The sequence below is a fragment of the Martes martes genome, assembly GCF_963455335.1.
Source record: "Martes martes genome assembly, chromosome: 4".
NCBI lineage: Eukaryota > Metazoa > Chordata > Mammalia > Carnivora > Mustelidae > Martes > Martes martes.
The window spans coordinates 55034362-55060617 of record NC_137891.1 but is presented as its reverse complement, the minus strand read 5'-3'; positions in this window follow the sequence as shown (position 1 = coordinate 55060617).

Below are 26256 nucleotides of genomic sequence, written 5' to 3'. Positions count from 1 at the left end.
TTATTCAAGTACCAACTGTGTTCAAATTGCTTGTTCCTACACTTCTTCCACATCTCTGCTCAAATCACCCTATGAAACCGCCCCTACCTTTGCATCATCACACTGCTGCTTCATGGCTCTTCCCAAAACTAAAAAACTGTGTTTATCTGCTTATGGTCTTCTTCCACTGGAACATAAGATCCTTAAGGAAGAGATTCATTTGTTCACTTCTGTAACTTCGTTTCTTAGAACAGCAGCACATACTGGATACTCCACCAATATCTGCTGAATAAATATCAACTTCCTTCTGACCAAACACAATTCACTGAAGCTTATGTTTAAATCAAATGTAAATTTCCTTTTTTTATTAGCCTTAATTGGATTTGAGGAATTGATATTCAATACTTTTTCATGAAAAAAATGAAGAATTATAGAAACATTTTTAATAAATGTTATCTAATAATCCATTCACTATAATAGAAAAGTTTTCAATAAAGAGTACTTTCTTCAGAAGGGATTTATTCATTTGGTCAGGTTCTTTAAAAGACTTCAACTTAAAAAATAAAATTTAAAGAGTACTACCTAAGTAGATTGTGTTATTTCATGACTTCATAATGATGATTTTAAAAGAAAGGTTTATTTGAAAATTACTTACATCATGCTGTTGAATGTATCATATGCTGTTTACTAAGTAAGCATTTCACTTAAGCTAATAAATATTTCACAATTAAATATAGAGTTCCAGTTACAGAATACTCCCTGTATTATATTATATTATATTATATTATATTATACATATATATGTATATATTATATGTATATTATATAATATATACACATATATGTATATATTATATGTATATTATATTATATTATACATATATATGTATAATATAATATAATATAATATAATATACATATAATGTATATATGTATTATATATATATATATGCACACACACATATTATATTATATGTCAACTCCTTACCAGTAAAAACAAGGTGAATTTGTAGCAATGTCTAAAGAAACAGTTTCTGTTCGGTTTGCAGCACTTCCCTTCTTTCAGTTATATGGGTTAGTACCATTCATTATCTAATAAGAATCTTCATATGAATGATTGTTATCTTGTACTCTTGTATCAGTGCTCTCATATTAATGTAGGAAATCTTACACTATCTGTAATTATTTGAATGCAACTTGTACTATAACTATAGCTTTGTTACCCCTGAATTGCGTTTGTACAGGTTTTATAGAATATATTTTCTGACCTCATTGAAAGAGATATTTGGCATAAAACTTTTAAGATTTCTGTGGAACCCAAGCAGAGCAGTTACCAAACACACACACACACACACACACACACACACACACACACACGCACCCTTATTATAAAAATTCTCCTCCTATCCTTTCTTATAAATCAAAATTATGTAAGACAATATTGACTGTCACATACTAAGTGCTCAATTCTCTCCTAGTAAACAAAATTCCCAGCTTTAAACAGACTCCTATGGAGTGAGGAGAGCAGGAGACCTGGCAAGCCAGTGGGTGACAGACGCTGGAGCCGAATCACCCTGACAACTCCTCTCCATAATAAATCTGAGAAGCTAATCTCTGCTAAATTGTTAATAGCTGCTAATGAGATACTCTATACTCGTTTACCACTCCTTGACAGTGTATTTGCATTTAAATGAGCCCCTTCTGGAAGGACTCCTTAACCCAAAGGACTGGTTCTACTACTGACAGCTTCAGGCATTTCACATTGTCCCTTGCTGAGACTCAGGATATCATTAGGCCATTTGATCTCTAACTCCAGAATATCAGAAAGGAAGAATTACAGACCTCAGAGTCATGAGCAGAAGATTATTTTTTTTAAAAGACTGAGCAATGAAAAGTCATAGATTTAAAAAAAAAAAAAAAGATCTTTCACCTTACTCTAGCCTTCACTAATGAAGTTGTCTGGCAAACTGGTGTATGTCAAGTTCCAAGAAGAAAGATTCAAGCTTTATGCGTTGACATAAAACATTTCTCATTTATTTTTCCTTTTCTTTCTAGTTCCCTTATGCCTCTTGCCATGGTATAGTACCTGAACAGTTAATTTCTCCCATTTTACATCTTTATTTTTGTTTTTTTCCCTAGCACCATCAACACTGATTCTCTGTCATGAGTAAAAACACCTGACAAGAGTACTTTGATGGATGAAGGAGCCTAAATTATTGTGAGACACTGTCTATACCTCCAGTGAGTCTGGTTTCATAGGACAAAAACTATACCAGGAAGGACAACAGACTATGTTCTAGTCCTAAGTCACCATATTTAATCTCCACTGCTTCAAGACAAATTGAAGGAAAAGACTTTGCAAACATCTATTTTTTATTCTTAAGGACAGCCATTGCTCTTCTTATTTCAAAAATGAGACAAAGTCAGACTGTGAATGAGAGAATCCAAGACCAGATCTGTTCAACTACAAAACCCCTGAACTTCAGAGTCATCTTAGTCTTCTGGTTCTCTTCGCCTTCCCATTCTCCTTCTCCTCAACATTACACAGACTTTTACCTCTAGCACCTGATACCTAGCATTTACTGCAACTAAATTATAAATTATTTTTTTGAAGATTTTATTTATTTATTTGAGAGCAAGGGAGAGAGAACACATGCACACAAATGGAGGGAGGGGTAGAGGGACAAGGAGACTCTGCGCTGAGTGTGGAGCCCCACATGGGGCTCGATCCCAGGACCCTGAGATCATGACCTGAGCTGAAGTTAGACATTTAACTGACTGAGCCACCCAGGCCCCTAAATTATAACTTATTAACCACAAGATTTAGCATATTCTCTTTTCCAAAGTATTTAGAACTTTAAAAGAAGATGGAAGCCAGCCCAAGTGGACAAGGGTGGCACTTACCAAGCATGGACTCTCTCTAATGCCTGTCATTAAGAACATCCTCAAAAAAATAATGCCTGTCATTTAAGAACATCCTCAAAAAACTTTTGTGGTTGGAATCCTAGCCTCCTTTTTACCATGGTTGCCTTTAACAATCTGGAGCAGTTTCTTTAACTTTTCTTAAAATAACACTTTTGGGGAGCCTGGGTGGCTTAGTTGGTTAAGCCTCCCACTCTTAATTTCAGTTCTGGTGGTGATCTCAGGGTCCTGGGCTCTCTCTCTTCCTCTAAAATGAATAAAGGCATCTTTTTAAAAAAGAGGACAGAAAAAATAACTTTTAAATTCATAAAATATATATGATTTCAAAAGAAACTAATTGTCAATTTTTAAATGCAGTTATTAAAATACTTAACAAGATTCGTGATATAGAAATGTATTGGCATTTAATTCACTAAATAACAAGATGTAACAGTGATTCTATTAACGGCTATACTCAAAAATAGTGATATTGAGCTAATGAGTTAACAATTATTATATTGCTATACATGTGCACTAGAACGGAACAATTAAATAAATGGATGAGATTGTTGGAGTCACATTTCTCACTATTTTTTTTAAGATTTTATTTATTTATTTGAGATATAAAGAGTGAGAGAGAGCACAAGCAGGGACTAGAGGCAGAGGGAGAGGGATAAGCAGACTCCACGCTGAGCAGGGAGCCCAATGCAGGGCTCAGTCCCAGGACCCGGGATCATGACCTGAGCCCAAGGCAGATGCTTAACCAACTAAGTCACCCTGGTGCCTCTCTTACTATTATTGTAGGCATTTATGGATAAGCAAGGGGAGGAAGCTAAAATGATCTAGGTGTTAATGGATTAGTCTTGAAGGCATTAGTATGAACTCATATTTAGTTCAATATAAGTATTGGCAGTTACATATCGAATATTTATACATATGTACCCATGTATGAGGAATATATATTTCTTTGCTGTCTCAGAGAGCCTAAACAAATGGTACCCCCTTAGCAACCACCGTACCGAAAGCCCAGATCTTGCTATTATCATCCTCCAGTAAGAGGAATCAGGGCTTCTTGGAGAAATGGCTGATTCTAGGACTGGGGTAGGAAAATACAAGATGGGCCTTAGCATGGTGTAATGCCAGTAAATAACAAAGTAATAACACACACCCAGAGACATCAAAGGGAGTATGTCAAAGGAACATAGGCGCCAACAAAAGGAACTTGGAATGGCTAAAGCTGGAACAACTTGAACAACAAAATAAAGTGGTATTGGATTATGACTCGAAGTATAAAGTAAATATTCATGACTCTATATTGCTATAAATAAACAATTGCATACATTAATATTTAGGGTAGAAAAGACAATCTCCTGTGCAGAAGAATTCCAAATACTTTATGTGAATACTCTGCCCTCAAGAAGGTAGAGCATAACTCTCCACTCCTTAGGCATGAGCTTCTCATAGTGACTTCCTTCCAACAGTATGGAAAGAAAGGATGGAGGAGTAACTTTACAGTGGAAAAATCTGAGATACTACCTCAGTCAGGTGATCAAGGTCAACATCAACTGTTGAAAATCATTTTGATAGTATATACTCCTGATGTGATGTTATGAAAATGACACTTTATCTTGTGGTCGTCTTCCCCAGTCTTATCATGAGAGAAGCATCAGACAGATTACAGTAGTGAGGAACGCTACAAAATTCTTGACCACGACTCCTCAAAACTGTCAAGGTCATCAAAAACAAGAAAAATCTGAGAAACTATCACAGCTCAGAGGATCCTAAGGGGACATGACAACTATAGGTAGCATAGTGTCCTGGATGGGAGCTGGGAAAAGAATTGAAAACCTTAGGTAAAACCTAAGGAAACTGTGCAGACTTTAGTTAATATTAGTGCAGCATTATTGATTCATTAATCATAACAAAGGTACTATACTAGTGTAAGGTGTTAATAACAGAGGAAACTGGGAGTGGAACATATAGGAACACTATATTACCTCTTTAATTTTTCTGTATATATAAACCTATTCTTTTTTTTTTTAAAGATTTTATTTATTCATTTGACAGAGAGAGCGATCACAAGTAGGCAGAGAGGCAGGCAGAGAGAGAGGGGGAAGCAGGCTCCCTGCTGAGCAGAGAGCCCGATGTGGGGCTCTATCCCAGGACCCTGAGATTATGACCTGAGCCGAAGGCAGAGGCTTTAACCCACTGAGCCACCCAGGCGCCCCTATCTAAACCTATTCTAAGAACATATATAATCTATTAAATAAAACAAAAAAAGGTGATGATGATTTAATTGTAACATCAGCATAGTGATTTTTGAGGTTATCTGTAAAACCTGAAATAGGAAATTATCTGATTTCTGTTGGTGACAAAGTCATAGGTACTCCTAATATTATTGTGGTTCATTGTTTGCATTTATATTTAAATTTATAAATTTCAGTTATAGGTTAGTAAGACTAAAGATGGAACACTCCCATTCAGATTCTACATACCCTTTGATACAAATTAAGAACCTCCTGGTCCATGGTGATATTAATGGCTTAATTTTATGAAATTGAGACTGAAAGGCATGAATTAGGTTGCTGCAGCTTCCAAACAACATTCATTCTAGGGCCAAGCATCCTTAATGGTTTTTTTTGGAATTCTGTTGCTACACTACCTACCAATTTTGGAACTGCTAAACAGAGAGATGGGAGCTCTTCATGGATCAAATGTGCTTTCCTGGCCTTGTGCAATGCTCTGCTTATGCTGCTGTTCAAATCCACAAGATAAAACTGGCTTGGACCTAGTGAGGGGAATTCCCAAAGTAAATTAAATGAGGAAACTCCACTCACACTGAACTCTTCTGTCAAAGAACCTCTCTATTTGGAAATGACTTAACAATGGGAGAAAGACACACTGGCGTCACCATAAAGGGAACAAATCCCTGGCCTTTTCTTCCCTTTAATCCCCACACTGCTGAACTGGTTGGCAGGAGAAAGAAAGGGAGGGAGAGAGAGAGAGAGAAGGAAGAGACAGAATGGGGGGTGGGGGCGGTTAATAGCTGGTGCCCATTTAAAGAGGTTAAGAAGGGGCTTATATGTGTATTCGCTTACATTATTCCTAAGGCCAATTCTGATACATCCTTGCGTTTGGGGCGGGGAGGGGGGGGCGGATACAGCCATCTGTTACTGTGGATTTTGCTTCTTGATTTCCAAATGTTATAGCTGTCACCAGAGCAGCCAGCCCAACTGAAGGGTGGGGGGAAGGTGTTAGAGGCAACATCTGTCCACTAAATGCACCACTAAACAACAGAAAAATCCTGGGCTCAGCCCTCTCTGTTTCCTCGAGTGCTTTCTTTGGTCGGTCCTACTTCTCCACTCCTTTGGGAGTTTCCTGTTCTATTACGTAGGCAAGAGGGTGAGAGGTCCCAGCTTTCATGCTTGTGAGTGGTTTGCATGTGTGTATGCGTTGGGGGAAAGTGAGGCGTGTCTCAAGGGGCTTAGAAAGATCGATTGCCGGTTTAAAACATTTCCGGAGTGTCTGAATGTTTATCTTAAAAAGACAATCCCAGTCTCAAATTCTGCGAAATGAACAATACTGATAAGAAAAATGAAGAGGGTGGGAAATCCACACAGTCGAATGGAGCTGTCCATGCAGCGGGCGTGACAGGGGAGTTCTCGGAGGAAAGGCGCTATGCAGAGAAGTTTCTCTGGCCCTTCTCTCTCGGTCCACAATCTGGCCACGCTTCCTGCGTAATAGCATTCATAGAAAAGAAACCTAAAACCCGGAGGGGTAGCGGTCGTCGGGCACAGTTTCCAGGAGCCCATACCCGCTGCCGGGAGAGGTCCCTCTCCCCCCGCGACTGGCACGGAATGTGGTGATCCGGCCCGGGGCGGGGGATGACTTCATGCAGCCGGAGCGCGGCGGCGGGAGCAGCTGCTGCAGCCGGCAGGTGGGGTTGGGGCCCGCGGAGCTGACCACGCACTCGGCCCGGCGCGGCGGCACTGCGGCCCCGGGGCAGCGGGCGCTGGGACTCGCGTTGACTGCATCCTGAGAAGGTAAGCAGCCCGGCTATTATTAGCCTCCGCCACGCCGCTTAGTTCTTTCCGCTCGGGTAATAATGGGTTTTGCAATACACAGAAAAGGGAAATATCCTTGCTGCATACTGCAGTGGGAAAAGGAGCAACAACTGGAATTGAAATGTTAATCAGCCAAGTGCTTGAGATTGGAGGAGCGGTGTTACTGGGCAAACAAAGAAGGCGGTCACCCTCTGTACTTTTAAAGATAGTCGACCGTTTCAGTGCTAGACTCGCTTAGACATTGAAGACTCAGAATGTGAAATAATTGGGAGTTGCACTTTTATCTTTCTACTTCAGCCTTCACTTGGTTTTTTTGTGGTTTTGGAGCAGCAGGTCCTTGGAGGCAGCTTGGGGAACTAATCAGAAATCTTTCCTACCTTCCTCTGTCCTCTCCCTTCCTAGTAGTTATCAAAATTGGTCTGTGCCCATTTCAATGTCAAACACCTACTTCAATACTGAACCTTTAGAAAGAGTCTCAAATTAGGGGAGAAACTTCTCTTATCTCCTGGAGTTCAGCTTGGCGTGAGCAGCACTTGTTTCTACCTTATCCTTCGTTTATCATCTTCTCTCGTCAATTACTTCATTGATTTCCCTGGGATGCCGGGTCCATTCACAGGCCAGATCTTGTCAGATTCAATCCACAACCTCTGCTCCATGACTGATTTTGTCAAGGACCTACAAAGGGCATTGCCCTACACCAGTTTTAGTATTCTCTCTGTATACTCTAACCTGTGTCCTTCCCCCAAATACGTGGCACGAAAAATCCTTCTTTTAACCTAGTACCAACATGGTTCCCGGTAACTTCCTTCGCCCTAGTCACTGCAGCTACAAGAGAAGAGGATTTCGAGGACAGCAGAATCTGTTGGGGTGTCAGAAAGAGGACCATACCTATATCTTGCTTCCTGTGCATAGGCATAGACGGAGGTACAAATGTGAACGTGTCTATCCAGTTTTTCTTGAAGCTTTTTTTTTTTAGTCCGCTGGATGGGAGACACCTACCTTGATAGGATTTGAGGTAGGTATACTCCCCAAAAGGCAAGCAGTATGTCTGTCCCAGGATTCCCCAATAACCTCGAAAGAGTTTCCAGAGAGGCTTTTCCCACAGGCCTTCAGGAAGCCACTGGAGCTGGCCAATCTAAGCCTCAGATTATTTGAGCATCCTCAAGTCAGTCTTGCCATTTAAGGGTTCTGACCACTTGTTCTAGGATCTCCCCCACAAACCTCTTGCTACTGAGCTCAAGTGCCTTATTCCTGTTGCCACCTAGGGATGTACATTTGAATAATATGCTCTGAAATGGGTAAGATGGCTGTGATGGGGATTGCAAATGTGCCACTTCACCAACAGAGTATTTGCAATAAGCCAGACTGGGGTGTCTGTGTGCCAATACTCTATTTAACCGGGGATCTTTATCTTTAAATTTGAAATAAGACAGTCTGACTCAATAGCCATGTAATTTTATTTTAGCAAATTGAAAGAGGAGCTCAATGAAAAAGAGAGGCAAGGCTTATAGCTAAAATTATATCTCTGCTTACCTTCCTTTTTAAATATTGCTTTTAGACAAAGATACTAGTTTTGAAAAATCATGTTAATTCTATTATATGCCATTATTGCTTTTCTGAATACAAATTCTTTTTATAAAATACACTTTAGAAGGATTTGAGTTGGTTTCTTTGTCTCTACCTTTAGTATATGAGGCAGAGGGAGTGGAGGGGGTGGGCAAATTCCACTCCAAGTAGCCCATTCCAGGAACTCTTCCCCTGGATCATGAAAACCTCAGCACCAATTTTTTTTTTTTTTTTTAGCATGTTGTTGTTATTATGTGTTGAGTGTGGTGTGGGTTTGAAATATTAAAATTTCAAGATTCTATAATTTTGAATCAGGCACAGCACACCAAATAGAAAAGGAAACAAAGAGCAAGAACAACAAAACCCTTTATTCTACCACCTTTCTTTACTAATCTTAAAATATTTAACTATATAACTAATTATTCTGAATAATAAATGTTAACATAATAATTCATTTTTAAGAAGTTATGAAGTACAGATTAGTATAATTGACCTTAGGTATAGTAAAAATTTCTGTAATTTGAGTTTTCTTCATGTTGACTATTAGTGCATGAGAATATCCTAATAATAGTTAGAAATTGAAAGTGTCTATTACTTGGTTTCTGAAGAAACTGAATTCTTTGAGAAGAAATGGGTCAGAATTAGGGGACTGGTACTGCCTAAGCTGGCATCATACCTGCCAGTGATTTTATAGGGGAGATGGATTCACTGAGTTATGGACCTACGTTGGAGAAGCCTTTTTGGGATCCCAGAGAGAAAATAAGTTAGAAAATTTAATTTTTCATTTCAGTGCAACTGACGAAGATAAATAAATTTAAAGGATTTCTGAATTTGGACTTTGTTATATTTAAATAAAACATTTTTTCTGAGAAAAGTGTCTAAATTCAGAGCCCTAAGAAGAAATATATGTCTGACTTCATGACTTCATGACAAATTGATTTATGACTTTATATCCTTTTCTTTAACTGTTTCCCAGGGAAAGGAAAAATTAATTGCCTGGTGTTCAAGAGATGGAGGAGGAATGAAAAAAAAGGGATGTGCACTATTAGATACTGAATGAACTGCAGACATTTTTGTAGGTTTGACAAGATAGAATGAAGTCAATCTACTGCTTTCTAATCACATAAAAAAAAATTTAGTATGGTGGGTGGTCAGTGTTATCAGTAACTTAATAAAAATTTAGACATCAAAGTTGACCTCAGAAAAAAAAGGCATTTTCTGACGCTGTCTTACTGCCATTAGCTGCAACTGAAATAGACTTATTTTGAGATTTTGAAAAATGGAAAAGAAAAAAAAAGTAGAAATAATAAAACTAAAGAAGTGAATTTCTATTTACCCAGTGTCTCCGCTGAAAATAAGTAGAAAAATGCAGTTTTGAAAGTTGTCAGTGCTCTCCTAACTGCCAGATTTATGCAATATTTCACCTTTTTCATTGTCTTTATTTTTAAGTTCTCATCCATGTTCTTTTTAAATTAAATATGCATGTTTAAGTATCATTAATAAGTAATATGCATCAGGAACTGAGATATCTCTTTATCTAGTTTCTCACTAATCCCCTTAAGCTATCCTGTGATCAGCCTAAACCAACTGGTCTTTCTTTCCAGTTTGTGCCCCATGATGTCACGCCTATATGTCTTCATCTGTTGCTTTCACTCACCTCATATATGTTGAAACCTTGCTCACATCAGACACTTCCTCTTCCATAAAGCTTTCCCCATACCCACCATCCTCATATCAGGTGAGCTTTCTCCCTTGTCTAAATTCCTATTGGACTTTATATCTTGGTCTATTCTTTAGTGTGAACCAATGCCTTGTTCTCCTAAAATAGCTTTGGAGAGCACGTTTGTGACTGACAACCTTATATTACCTGCAACTCATAGTACAGTGCCTAGCTACGTACAGTTCTTCCTTGATTCACAGTGGGCTTACATCCCAGTAGACCCATCATAAGTTGAAAATACCCTAAGTCAAATGCATTTAATACACCTAACTCACCAAACACCATAGCTTAGCCTAGCCTACCTTAAATGAGCTCAGAACACTTGTATTGGTCTGCAGATGGGCAAAATCATCTAACACATAGCCTATTTTATGGTAAGTGTTGAATATCTCATGTAATTTATTGGATACTATATTGAAGGTGAAAAACCAAATCATTATGTAAGTACAGAACGGTTGTTAAATGTATCTGTTGTTTGCTTCATGACCGTGTGGCTAACTGGGACTGCCCAGCATCATGAGAGATTACTGTACTTCCTGCTAGCCTGGGAAAAAAATCCAGTCAGAAATTGAATTGTGGTTTCTACTGAATGTGTATCTCTTTTGCACAATCATGAAGTTGAAAAATCATACATTGAACCATCAAAAGTCAGGAACCTTTTGTATATGCATAGTAGACATTCAGCAGTTTGATTTTAGTGAAGAAATTGGTTGTTATTTTAGGGGTATATCTCTACCCACTCTTCACCATCAGTCAAGTTCAACTCCCAAACTGTGTGCAAGTACTGATTAGTTTTAAAAATATTTACATAATAATAAATATAGTGAAAGCACATTCAAATAATTATATTCAACAAAAGTTATTGTGAGCTTACAGGTCATTAAATATATATTAGCTCATATATATTAAAAATATGATAAGCTTAACAAAACAAAACACAACTTTAAAAAAAATTTTATTTATCTGACAGAGAGAGAGAAAGAGAGAGGGTGCATAAGCGAGCATAAGAGCACACACGGCAGGGTGGGGTGGCAGGCAGGGGGAAGGGGAGGAGCAGGCTCCCTCCTGAGCTAGGAGCCCAATGCAGGACTCTATCCCAGGACCCTGGGATCATGACCTGAGCCTGAAGGCAACTGCTTAACTAACTAAGCCACCCAGGTGCCCCCAAAACAAAAGTTTAAAGAAGATATTATATCTGCTTTCAACATGCTTGCATTTTACTGAAAAAGAGTAAGCAGGAGAAGGTGCCTTACATATATAAGCACTTGTCCAGTTTCAAGGCACTCTGCCAGGTACTTTCATCCATGAAATCAAATTTCAGCCTTCTACTCCATGCTAATTTTACTTTAGGAAACTGAGACTCAAAGATTCACCTAGATGTTTAGCAGACATTCTTTCCATGTTACCATGCTGCTCTTTGAAGTGTTAAGAGTGAAGGAAAGCATTATAAAAACACAAGGTCAGAGCTATTAGAGTCATTTAAAAATTGTTTTGTAATTAATCTTTCCAGTGTTTCTTAAACTTTTGGGCCTTAACATCCCCTTTGATAATTCAGTAAAGGCTATGCATCCACTCCCCAAGTATATACACAAACACGCACAAATACACATAGCATTTTGCATACAATTGCAGGTGTTTAAGGACCCACTAAAGTACTCCTTAGCAAATGGTTTAAGAACATCTGCTCTGGGTTCACTTTAACAAGATGTGTGTCCTTTATTAGCCCAGACATTTTTGGTACTTGAAACAACATTCTCCTTCTATTCTTCTCCCCGCTTTAGAACCCAAAATGAGAGCTCCTCATTATCACTGGCACAAAGGCAGCTAAGATGATTCGAAAACAAGTAAGTGCCAGTGAGAAAAGTGATTCAAAGAACCCTGATTCATGGAAAAGGAATCCCAGAAGGAGTTCTGAATGTTACACATTCCAAATGATTTATTTAGGGTTTTCCAATCAAAACCATTTTTTACAAAAAAAGAAACAGTTCTAGACTTAGAGTACTGTAGTGCCAAATATGTAGAAGAACATTGCCAGCAGTTGAGCGATGTAGGCTTGTTTGAAACATATTCAGTTTTCTTACGATGGATGTATGTTTGCCTCAAAGTTACTATTTCTTTCTGGTGACACTGTCTGCAGTAATGTATTTGCTTTTGCCATGTTAAGGGGAGAATGACAAGTTATGTTCGTCTCTCCTAGGTTATAAAACAATTGCCAGCATAAAAGTACATTAAAAATTAACTGATACCTGAAGAGACCAGTACTAGCTAGCATGGTTTGCTGATGCTAGTATTCGAAAAGAAGTGTGACAACATTAATCTAGAAAAAAAACAGAGATGGAGAGAAAGAAAACTCAAGGGGCCAACTTAAGCTTTTGGTTTCCCTACACTTCCCAAAATATGATAATAACTGTATAAGCTCTTAAAATAAGGGCAATTTTTTAAAAAATTAATTTATTTCATAAAGAGAGGAAGAGAGAGAGAGCACAGATTGGGAGGGAGCAGCAGACGGGATAGGGAAAAGCCAGCTCCCCACTCAGCAGGGACCCCAATGCGGGAGTTTGATCCTAGGTGTCCCAAAATAAGGGCAATTTTATGGAAATTTTATAATGTGCCCAATGCAAGGTAAATTCATACTTTATGTTATAGTGGATTTTTATTTTTTATTATGGTAAAGTAGAAATTACAAAATTAGCTGTTTTAAGCATTTTTAAGTATGAAATTCACAGATATTAAGTACATTCACTATGTTGAGCAGTTTTCACCACTATCCATTTTCAGAACTTTTTCATCATCCCAAACAGAAACTTTGTACCCATTAAGCAGTTACCCTTCATCTCCCCACCTCTCAGCCTCTGGTAAACTCTATTCTACTTTCTGGGTCTATGGATTTGCCTATTCTAGCCACCTCATATAGTGGAATCATACAACATTTATCCTTTTATGTCTGGTTTCTGTCACTTGGCATAATGTTTTCAAAGTTTATCCATGTTGTAGCATGTGTCAAAATGGCATTGCTTTTTAGTTTGTTTGTTTTTAAAAGATTTTATTTATTTATTTGAAAGAGAGAGAGAGAATGAGAGCTCCGGAGCATGAGAGGAGGAAGGTCAGAGGGAGAAGCAGACCCTTGCTGAGCAGGACTCCTGCTGTGGGACTGGATCCAGGGACTCCAGGATCATGACCTGAGCTGAAGGCAGTTACTCAATCAACTGAGCCACCCAGGCGCCCAAAATTGCATTACTTTTTCAAGCTGAATGATATATATATGTGTGTGTGTGTGTGTGTGTGTGTGTGTATACATATACACACCTACAGTGTTTTTTAGTTGCAAAACATTTTCAGTACATTGCCTATTATTACATTGATGATATCTAGCACAAAACACTACCTTATCACCTTTAGTAGAGGCCTAATATGTACAGAGAATGTCCCATGATTTTATTAAATGAAAAATTGATAAATATTAAGTTCCAAATTGTTTTTTGATTTCAAGGTATGTGGTAATGGACACAAAGTTGCCCATCTTCATATGTTAGTGCTTTTACTTTTTTGTTTTTATTTTGTTGTTGTTGATGGTGCCAAGACCTAGGATTGGTGCTTTAATTTTTGATGAAGAAATTCTTGGAGTGGTATTGTTGGGTCAGAGACAATATATGAATGTTTATAATTAGAAAAAGTATGTTGACTATAAAAATCATAAACTTCTTCAACAGATAGTATTTATGTATTTTCTGCAGCCATTTCTTTTTTTTTTTTTTAAGATTTTATTTTTTTATTTGACAGACAGAGATCACAAGTAGGCAGAGAGGCAGGCAGAGAGAGAGGAGGAAGCAGGTTCCCCACTGAGCAGAGAGCCCGTTGTGGGGCTCGATCCCAGGACCCTGGAATCATGGCCTGAGCCGAAAGTGGAGGCTTTAACCCACTGAGCCACCCAGGCGCCCCTCTGTAGCCATTTCTATCTTTAAAATGAATGCATGTCATATAAGGGAATCCATTTACCATGATTTGAGCAAGGAAATATTCTCACTTTTTTCATTTCTGTTCATGGAGGAAAAATATTATACACAAGTCTTGACAGATTTCAAGTCTCTCAACACATTTTATCATTTCAAAGATATTACAGAGTACATCACAGATGTCAATCAAGTCTTACAACAACAGTGTAGAAAACTAGAAACATCTATAGCTAGGTGTGTGTGAGAGTGTGTGTGTGTGTGTGTGTGTGTTTTAAGCTCTAGCAATGGGTCATTTGAATCCAGCCTAATCTAAAATTTGGTCTGTTTTTTAGTTCACATTTATGTACCTGCATTATAGTAAATCTTTTATTTTGTTGTTTTTTTTTTCTTTAGTTTCTCTTTAATGTATCCATTTTAATTTATCCTGACAGGAGTGTTGTATTTAAGCTAAACTACAGAATATTGGTACATATGAAGTAAAACAGAATTGGCAAAACTTTTCACTACCTTTCTCAGAAGATTATCTTGATTTGCATTGTCCAAGAGGGGAGAAACAAAGAAGCTTGCTGGGGGATTGCATCATGTTGTACCCGAATTAGACATTAACATGCTACAATGTCAAGGATGAAGCAACATGTTTATAACATATATTTTTTTAAAGATTTTATTTATTTACTTATTTGTCAGAGAGAGAGAGAGAGAGAGAGAGAATGCACAAGCAGGCAGAGGAGGAGAGAGAAGCAGGCTCCCTGCTGAGCAAGGAGCCCGATGCGGGACTTGATCCGAGCACACTGGGATCATGACCTGAGCCGAAGGCAGCGGCTTAACGGGCTGAGCCACCCAGGCGTCCCTACAACATATTTTTGAAAAGCTGCTTAAAACTGAAAGATTGCAAGAACATAGATAGACACAGCCTAGATATTTCACAACAGTATTTTAAGGCATGCTTTTTCTTTGGTTAATTGGGATGGAGAACCTATATATAGGCATTTCTCTATGATTTACTTTTGTCTTTATTTCTGCCTGATCAAACCTTCTTTTAAAAACAGATATGCAACAAATAAGCATTCTGATCTTTGCCTAAATAAGCAACAAGAAACCCACATCTTAATCAATGCACTGCCATGTTGATGAGACTGAGGGTAGAAATATTGGGTGTTTTGGTCATTGCAGTCATAGCAGCAGTACAACCTACTTTGTTCCTTCTGTTGTATACTGCAGTATCTGACTGCATAAACCAAGAAGTCAGTAATCTTTAGTGCCATTTCTTTCTTTTTTTTTTTTTTTTAAGATTTTATTCATTTATTTGACAGGAGAGAGAGACAGCAAGAGAGGGAACACAGGCAGGGGGCACGGGAGTGGGAGAGGGAGAAGCAGACTCCCTGTTGAGCAGTGAGCCAGATGCAGGCTGGATCCCAGGAGTCTGGGATCATGACCTGAGCTAGAGGCAACCGCTTAACAACTGAGCCACCCAGGCACCCCTTTAATGCCATTTCTAACACTCCTCCCCATGATTTTTCACACTCAGGTTCTCTGATAATTGAAATGTAGTGAAAAACAACCAGGGTGTTAATATACTCTATCCACTCACAAAACTTAATCCTGCTAGGACTTGCAAAAATAATGTTGCATATGAATTGGTGGATACCCAGTGGAATCAGTGAGAATAATCTGTCAGACTCACCAAGTCCAAGTACAAATTTAAAGATGGTCAAAAAAATTTTTTAAAGAATTTATTAATTTATTTGACAGAGCATGAGCCGGGGGAGAGGCAGAGAGAGAGAGAGAGAGAGAGAGAGAGAGAGAAGCAGACTCCCCGTTGAGCAGGGAGCAGGATGCCAGACTCATCCAGGAACCCTGTGATCATGACCTGAGCCAAAGGCAGATGCTTAACCGGCTGAGCCACCCAGGCACCCCAAAGACTGTCAACTTTTAAATATTGTGAAGATATAAGACGATATAAAAATTTTTCCTATACAGTAATATATGAAAATTTTAGAAAAGTATAATTACACATATGGGGTTTATTTATAAGATAAGCTCACTGGAGAACAATGCACTTTTAAAAGGCTTCATTCTGAAAAGACCGCATTCATATTTTTTTAACTACTACCCTCCAAAACAAATTGTGACAGATCATTGTTCATCCAAATTAATCTCTCATCTTGAAGTGGGTTTTTCTTGGGGAAACTGCCTTCAACTAATTTGTGCTTTCCTGCAGTGGATCAAGCCGAAATGCAAAAGGGCTAACATTCTTAAGACACATCCATATTTACTAGGATTTTCAAATGATCACAGTCTTTTAATAACCTGAGAATTTCCATTGATAAAAGTTGGTCAAGACATGGATGATGCTCCTGTAGAAGACAAATCTAAATTTCATTTTTTATATCGTCTCCATCTTAGAGAACAACCTAGGATTGCAAAGCAAAGCATGAAAGAGTAGTATTTTATAAGTAGTACTATTTTATAAGTAGTATTTTATAAGTAAGTGTAAGAGTATATTTTAAAGGGTGCCTGCGTGGCTCAGTGGGTTAAAGCCTCTGCCTTCCACTCAGGTCATGATCTCAGGGTCCTGGGATCGAGCCCTGCATTGGGCTCTCTGCTCAGCGGGGAACCTGCTTCCCTTCCTTTCTCTCTGCCTGCCTCTCTGCCTACTTGTGATCTCTCTCTGTGTCAAAAAAATAAATAAAATTTTAAAAAAAGTATATTTTATAAGTGTTCAGGTTTCTAGAGAGCTTATTAGTATCACATACTATGGTAAACACTCAGTAAATGTACACAGTTATTTTAAAGTAAAGTATCAAGAGCATAAAAATTTCTGCAAGTCAAATGATTAGTTTCATATTTGGCTTTATAGGCATTTATAAAATATTTGTTGAACAACAAAATAAATCAATACAATTTAGTTTAGAAAGCTGCCCCCAACACAAAGTAATTGGCATTTTACACATGTTCATTATGAGTATTTTTGTAGGTGTGGTGGGGATGAGTTATGGATGAAATTACCCCCCCCTGCTTCTTGCTAAACCATACTCTCTTCCCTCTGAGGTTTTGGTAAGGTGGGAATTAGAAGTGATGCATATTATAGCTTGAGATATATCTAGTAAGCAGTTTAAGACACTCAACCAAGCACAGTCCATTTACCCAGGACAGAAGAACATGACATTACCCTCCTTTATCCAACTACAATGGATTTGGACTTTTAGAAAATTCATCATGCAAGATACAGATTTTTTTTTAAATTTTAATAATAATAAACTATGAGTCAGTGGTTCTCTTATCTCCATGCCTTTTTCAATCTCATTTATTGTAAAGAACACTGTTATGGAGAAAGCAAAATTTCAGTTGATTGAAAGCATTTTCTACCTGTATGCAGGTTTGAGATAATGGTCTTGTAACATTTCACTGGGGCTTTTTGAAGTCACTATTTCAGCACAAAAATTAAATCTGACACTAAAATGATCTTATGCTAAACAGTTCATTGAATAAGTGGTGGAAAGTTGGCATCTTGGTTATTATTTAAAAAAAAAATACTAACTTGTTCAAGCCAAAAACTTAAAAGTTTCAATTTCCCCTTAATAAATAAAAAGGAAAATGGAATAACATGGCAGTAGAGTGTTATGAAAGCAAAGAATCGAGTTGATCTCAAAATGTTTGAAGATAAAATTAATGTTTTTTGTACAGTTAGATAAAATTTTACTGAGAGCTCTCAGGCAGCATTTGATCACTTTTAAAACGAATCAAAATTCTCTAAACAGCATCTTCAAAGTATGCTGATCACTAGACCTTCCCCTTCCCTTTGTTTGTTTTGGAAGTTTGGGCTACCACTTATGTCTAAATCATATATTTTAAGAAGTCAATGTGAGCTTTGAATCTTAGCTAGTTTCAGTCCCACCTGTACGATTTACTATCTGTGTGACTTAGGGTAAATTACTTAACCTCTGTGAGTGGTTTCTTGGTATTTAAAACAGGAAAATCAGAGTTTTTGTGAAGATTAAAGAAGAGAACATAAAAGAGAATTTAGTGCAGTATCTGAAACATTGTAAAGGTTAATAAATGTTTCCAATTTTTGTCCTTTTTATTCTCATGGGAAACTTACAACCAGACCTCATTACCACAAGTTTTCCCAAATGTTTACGAACTCTTTTTCTGCTTCTCCCATGTTAGTTAAACTAAGCTTTGAAATGACCCTGAGCCTCATGGGAAGATGTCTCTGTGCAGGTAATGCCACTGGTGGGAGAGGCTGAAGCCAACACAAAGCAAAGTTGCCGAGCTCTAATCTGGCAGTAGCTGGGGGAATGAGACTTAGTTTCTATTTTTAACTCTGCAAGTAGTTGATTGGATGACCTGGCAAAAGTCAGTTGGCTATTAATTCTGCATCTTTTTTTTTTTTTTTAATTTTACCATATGTCTAATCACTCTTGTCACTAACCCATTATCAGAAATGCTATTAAGGTTGTTGTGAGTAAGGGTGTTGATATCAGAAGCAAGTGACAGATAAAATGGGGAGGTTTCCTTACTTAAAAGCAACAGTTGACTTTTTGGGGTGGGGGCGGGGAGGTAATACAGTGTGAAGGTTCCTGGGAGAGAACAACTTTAACTTATAAAGAATTTTTAACATTCACTCCACTAACAAAAATCTTTGAAGAGTCACTAATTATCTGCCTTATACTCAAATATATATACTTGGTATATTTTATATATATATGTGTATATATATGTTATATAAATATATATTTATGTATAACAATTGAAGAAGTTTCTCATTGCTCATATCATTAAATTGTACAAAAGGAAAATTATTATTATTGTTATTATTTTTAAAAGATTTTATTTATTTATTTGACACAGAGGGAGAGACAACGAAAGAGGGAATACAAGCAGGGAGAGTGGGAGAGGGAGAAGCAGGCTTCCTACCAAGCAGGGAGCCTGATGCAGGGCTTGATCCCAGGACCCTGGGATCATGATCTGAGCTGAAGGCAGGCACCTAATGACTGAGCCAACCAGATGCTCCCCAAAAAGGAAAATTAACTTGTAACTCCATTGTATATCATATGCCAAGGACTCTTTGGTATATAATATCTATTTTACTGAAGCTCCAAGAATTTAGAGAGAACATACAGGCATTTTAATATTCAGAGTCTTATTCATTCCTAGGTGCTATTGATTAGAGTTGATCAATAGCAACACCTTTAAACTGAAATAAAAACATCAAGCCTCAATTAATGTGAAAACTTGAGTGGAAACACCTATGAATCACCTATAAAAACTGCATGTTAATACACAAACGTGCTTTAGTATGATGAATTTGGGGGCTTAAAAAGCACACAGTTTTATATTTCTTAAAAAGATTTATTTATTTATTTGAGAGAGAGAGAGAGTGCATGCATGTGGGGAGGGTTGGTTAGAGGTAGAGGGAGTGGGAGAGAGAGTATCCTCAAGCAGACTCCCTGCTAAACGAGGAGCCTGATGCAGGTCTTGATCCGAGGCCCCAACCAATATCATGACCTGAATTGAAACTAAGAGTCAAATGCTTAATCAATTGAGTCACCCAGGTACCCCACAGGTTTAGGACTTTTAATTCAGTATGTAAATATGCTAACTTATGTTAAAATTTCTTTAACTTTAGGGTCAAAATTAATTTGAAAGTTATTGGTGTTATTTTTCTGGTTTCTAATAACTGCTGTCTCAAATAAACGCATTACCAAGACAAAAATATCCCTGGCTTAAAGTTTCTGCCCAATTAATCACATATTGGGATGTCTCTTAGGTATCGGTAAAATGATATATTTTAGAGCAAGCCTATAAAATGACTTTCCACTTGGCAGGCAACCTTCAACAATAAAATATACCTGATATTCTAATTTTGCAAAATCATTATATCACATAAATGTTATCTTAATAAATGACAGGTGACTATTAATGTTTAATCATTCTCCAAATACCTTTTACCAGTTATTAATAGAATACTGAGTAAGCAATAGTTCTGTAGTATTTATTCAGATTTTTATTTAGACTCAAGTGTAATCTGTATTTCCTTTTCTTTTTTCAAGATTTTATCTATTTATTTGAGAGAGAGAGAGTGAGCGACAGAGAGAAAGAGAGAGAGACATTGAGCTGGGGAAGGGAAGAGAAGCAGGTTCCTCCTGAGCAGGGAGCCTGACATGGGATTCGATCCCAGCACCCTGGGATCATGACCTGAGCCGCAGGCAGACACTTAACCAACTGAGCCACCCAGCGCCCTGTTTATCTGTATTTCTACAGTGCTTTTGTATCTACCATCTCACTTAAGGAGAAGGAAGCTTTCTAGGGCTTTTATGTCGGCTTCTAAGTGGAGCATTCTTTAACATTTTTCATTTAAAAATACTAAATAAAAATTTATATGGTCTAATTAAATATAAATATTAGAAAATCTATGGAACATTTGAAACACTCAAACACAGAAAAACAGGGATATACTTGAAAATATGAATTTCTAATGTATTTATTTAGATCACCTATGTTGAACTTTATTTCATTCATCTACATAATAGCTCACACAATAACCTTCTCTGTTAATTATTTTAAGATCCTGAAAGTAGGAAACAATAAGAAACTAACTAAAATTTCCTTTTTGAGAAATGTTAAGTGAAAAGAGAAGAATGTTAAATAGTAAATAAAGCATATTGGTTTTGAAAATCACATACATAGAGGAAAAAGACCCAAAGAAAGTTAAAAAATCAATTATCAATAATTAACTTAAGAAATAGAAAGCCAGGGTGACCTTTACTTCCTCTCAATACCAATCTCATCTGCTATTTCCAAACTCATCACAAAGTATATGTATTACTTAACTTTAAGAAGAATATATGCTGGTTTGGATGTGTTTTGTAACATCTAAACATTGCCGAGTGTTGCTAAAATGTTCGATTTTTATATAGATTTCTGGAAGTTCACATTAGAGGAAGGGAAGTTTTCCCTCAACCTGAAATAACAGTGATAAATTAAAATTTCTTTTAAAGTACTATATACTTTCAAAGCATTTTTATACCATTCTCTTATTGGATTATCCTAACTCTCCACAGTTGGTAGAGCAATGGTTATCTTCATTTTGCAGAGAGGAAAACTAAAGTTCATGAAGTTTAGCAGTTTGCATACTTCAGCAGTACACAGAGTTATTAAATAGCAGGGCCAGAATTCAGACTTGCTTCATGCCCTGGTCAATCTAGTGTTTTCCTAGATGCTGCAAAAACTGAACATGTATAAGAGTAAGCACGAAAATGGAAATAGGCTTAGATCTGTTCCTACTTATAAAATTTGCCTGTAGACCTCACTGGAGCCTGCACCAGGACAATCTACATGGATTACTTTCATCAACACAAAGAGGTGGTCATATTAAATAAGCTTCTAGGTTTAATTAAAAAACAAAATAAAACAAAACTTTACTGTCTGTTTTTTTTCACCATATTCCAATTTGTATTTTGTCATTATCAGCTTCTTTTCTAGAGAACCATGCCTTCAATTTAAAGGGTTGCATTGCTTAATAAACATGGATGATGCTGATGGCTTATCTGAGTTAAGTAATGTATGAATCTAGTTTCACTGACACAGTGCTAACAGTCATGAGATTACATCATTTTATTTATACACACACTTGCACACAGATTAGCAAAAAATAATTTTTGCTTCAAACTAGAACATTATTTGTATAATTTGCAACCTAATTGGAGCACTTGGCCATATAAGCTATCATTTTAAAAGTTATAAAATTCACAGAAAATTCATTGACAGAAAATACATTGGACACTTCTATTGCATTTCTACTAGGTTTCTATTAAGTATAAAATTATTTTAAACAAGTCATTTATAAGATCTGCCTCAGTATTTTTGTGCTTCTGAAATATCACCACTATAATCTGCTTTTTAAAATAGTCTGACACCTACCAAGTACTCCTTCACCTCCTACAAGAAACCAAGAAAAAGAAAGCATTTATGTTTTTAATTTTAGTGAAGGGTTCTTGATTTAAGAATTAGTCATTTGCTGTCATTTGAATTTCAACTATTCTGTAAGTACTTGAGGTTCTTTTTGTATGACTTTTCTGTAGTTTTCACATATATCACCATTAATTTCATCTTTCACTTTGTCTTAGAAATAACATTATGGTTTTGAACTGTTTATCAGTAACAGATAATGGCAGGAAATGGTGATTCTGGTTTTTGGTTAAAAAAAATAAAATGAGAAACTAAAGGAATAGTTACTATAGCATTTCCCCCCCTCTATTTAATTAATCAGCCATTCACATCAGTGAATATTAGATTTTGAGACTACAGATCCAAATACTAAATGTTTTACATATTTGGAAAAGTGAAAAATAATACTTATTTTGCTTACCATGTGCTAAATGCTGTTCTAAAACCGAGTAGATTCCCTCTCACAACAATCCTAAGAGGAAGACACTGTTATTACCTATTTTATAGATAAGCAAATAAATACAGAAAATGATTAAGTTATCCATGGTCACACAGCTAGTAAGGTACAGCTATAGTATTTAAAACCAGTTTAAAATATCTAAAATCCGTTATTGTGAGAGTCCATATTCCCAACCCCTGTAATGAATGTAAGGGTTTTGATCCTACCATTTGTTATACGCCCATTTACTTGCTTGTGGAAAGAAAGAGAGGGGAGGAAATAAAGAAGGAAGAGCTGAAGGCAGGAGAGATGTCAAAATTCTGCCAGTTCATTGATAACTGCTACATAATGATGTTCAGTTTAGGTTCTCGTAGCATTTTCAATGCAATCAATAATTTAAAATTTTCTCAAGTGAAGTCTTTGATAATATTATCAGATGGAGACAGCCAGTGACTTTCTATTTACTAATAATCATAATTGAAGTGTTATGGCAGTCTCATATTTGGAACAAAACTAATTCTGGTAATTTTCACAGCAATACATATATCTTAAAATTATTATCAGGGTTTTCTTCACCCTCAGCACTCAGCTTACTTAATTTTAATTTTTCAAAAGCCCATAAATTTTAGTAAGATTTTAAGTTAGGCTTAACTCATAGGAAAATTAAAGAAAGTTTAGAATCTGTAACAGAAGGAAATCACCCCCTTCCCATCCCATGCTCATGTCTGTTCATTTCTACCAGAATTGTTCCATCAAGAAAGGAGGAATTATTCTGATTGGTCAGATTTAATGGACCATTCATTGAGCCATATTTTACTGTTACTGCATGTTTAAAGGTACACAGCAATGGTTCTCATATTCTTACTTGCCTATAATTTGATCCTGTGAGAGCAGATGTGTCGAGTGAGGATCCTTGAAACCTCCATCTCAGTCTCCTCCCTCTTGCATGTCTTGCAGCGGGAGGGGGGGTGTCTTAATCCAGCAGACAATGGGCCCTTCTGTCTTTTATAGGCTGTTTCCATGCCTATGAGTCAAGCTCTATTTGAGCCTGGAAAAATCTTACATACTCTCTTGTCAACTTCTTCCTTCAATATGTACTCGGAAAACATAAAATACCTCAAGTAAGTCTTTACCATAGCTCTGAATTCAGGGTTATCAGGAAGTAATCCCAAATCTCAGATGTGTTCTGTATCTTAATAGATAATTTTGTATTTATAGTTAACATTTACTCTGGATTATTCAGATGTGCGATTAGAAACTATTTCTGTCTTCAAGTGCTGAAAGGCAGGATAAGTATGTATTTTCATCAAAGTAATTTAGAAACTGTATTTGTTTCTTATGTACTAGCCACTATCCTAGACACTGGTGATAGAGTGCTAAACAGAGTGGTTGGTTATAAACCACACTGATTTTCAGCAACATTATTAAGAAAGGAGGAAATTCAGGGGCTCCTGAGTGGCTCAGTCAATAAATGTCTGCCTTCAGCTCAGATCATGATCCCAGGGGCCTGAGATCTAGCCCTACTTTGGGCTCCCTGCTCAGCAGGAAACTGGCTTCTTCCTCTCCTACTCCCTCTGCTTGTGTTCCCTCTCTTGTTATCTCTCTCGCTGTCAACTAAATAAATAAAATCTTAAAAAAGGGTAAAACTCAAACAGGAAAGGGGTACAGAAGTCATACGCAAAAAAACAAATCTCAGCTTTAATATGCATGGTTGGCATTTTGGGGCTAGAACAAATCTAACACAGGAAGTTTAGGATTAATGATATATAGTCAGTCTAGTTGAACACTTTTATTTAAAACAAGCAATTTTTTCAAACAAAGTCAACAAATCATTAACAGTAATTATGCAAACTCCAGTCTATTTTATTATTATTATTATTTTTTTTATTTTTAAGCAATCTTCCTACTGTATGTGGGGCCTAAACTACAATCTGGAGATCAAGAGTCACATGTTCCCCAACAGAGCCGGCCAGGTGCCCCTATAGTGCCTTATTTTTAAAAAAATAGGGTGCCTTGGCTTATAATCTGTGGTCATTTTAATATTTTGAGAAGCCAACCTTCAGCATTTTGGAAATTAGGTTTTTTCATAATAAAAATTCTAATATTTGTGCATCAGTTGTATTTGACGCCTCCAAAATGGGGTGAAACTTTACAATTTTAAGTCACAAACCAGTATATTGCCTGTTGACTCTAGGCTTCCAAGTTTTATCATAAGAAATGGTAGGTGAGAGGAATCTTCATCATGAAAACACACCCAAATTTGAAGTCTAAAACTTCTTTTGATTGGTTAGTGATGTAGGAAAAGACATTAGGGTTCTAAGCCAATGGCCAAGGAAGAATTCTTGAGACATCTTTGGTGCAAAAGGTGTTTTTTGTTGTTGTTGTTTTTTGTTTTTTGGGTTTTTTTACAGCATGGGGACGGACCCATGGGCAGGAAGAGCTGCTCTGGGGTCATGAGGAGTGGCCCATTATATATTTTTAAGTTGGGAGGGGTTAGGGACAGTGTTAAGTCTCCTAGGTATTTTGGAAACAAGGTTTCCAGGATCTTGAGGGGATAGCTATTGTCAGGAAAGGTCATTTATTACTGTTTAGTAAAAACTCAGTCATGAGATCCTTCAGGTGTATATCAGTGGGCCATATGCTTGGGGGATGATTGCCAACATGTATCTTGGGGGGATAGAAATAAAGGAAGTTTCCAAAAGAATTTTTATATGTTAAAGTAGGTTTATAGGATCTTGGGGGTCTGGGGGTCGGGCTAGGATTGCCTTTTGCCCTTAGCAAAGTGTCAACATCTAACATCAAGGCAACTGAGTCCCTACAAGAATGGCACTCTGCCTGTTATGAGGACTTGGCAATGGGCTGTAGGTAGTAAGGAAACTTAATAATTTTTCTTCTGCCTTTGTTTCCCACATCATTTAGTAGATGTTGGTATCACAGAATCATATGTAGTGACAGGGCATGGTCAAGTTTGTATCAGCATTCATCTCACACTAGGTTTTGAGAATTTAGTAGTTTTTAAACTACTTTTTCTCCTGACAGGTGGCTTCCGACTCTAAAATATCTTGACTTATTTATGCACCATACATCCAAAAAATAGTTACTACTCACATATACTATTCCAGATACTGTACTGGTCACTGGGGAGTCAAGGATGACTAAAACAGTTGTGACTGTCAAGAATTCCCCAATGTAATAAGGCTTTGCTTCTTATTCTTGAAGTAGCATCAATTCTAAGTAACCAAAAGTAAGAGGGATTTGAGTAGCATTTATACCATTATTAAATGTAGATTGGGCCAGATGATTTTTCAAAAAAACAGGTTTAATTAAAGAAAGTACAAGAATGTTCTTTGGGCTTTCTCCTCGATGAGCAGTTATCTATCCTTGGGATGTAATAATAGAACTCAGTGAGCAATCCATCAACTACAGCCCTGTGGTATCCAAAATGAACAATATTTTCTTCAGCCATTGACTTCCTAGAGACACCCAAGGCATTTTAACTTTACTTGCCAAGAAATCACCAGTAAACAGCAATGATGGTAGATGTTGACTATTTACTGCCATGGGGTTGAGAAAATTAGTGAGTTACATTACACTACTTGTCAAGCATTTTGACATCTTGGAACAGAAAGTGCTGTTTAAATATAAAGAGCATTTTCTGTTGAATTGCTCATCCTTGTGAGG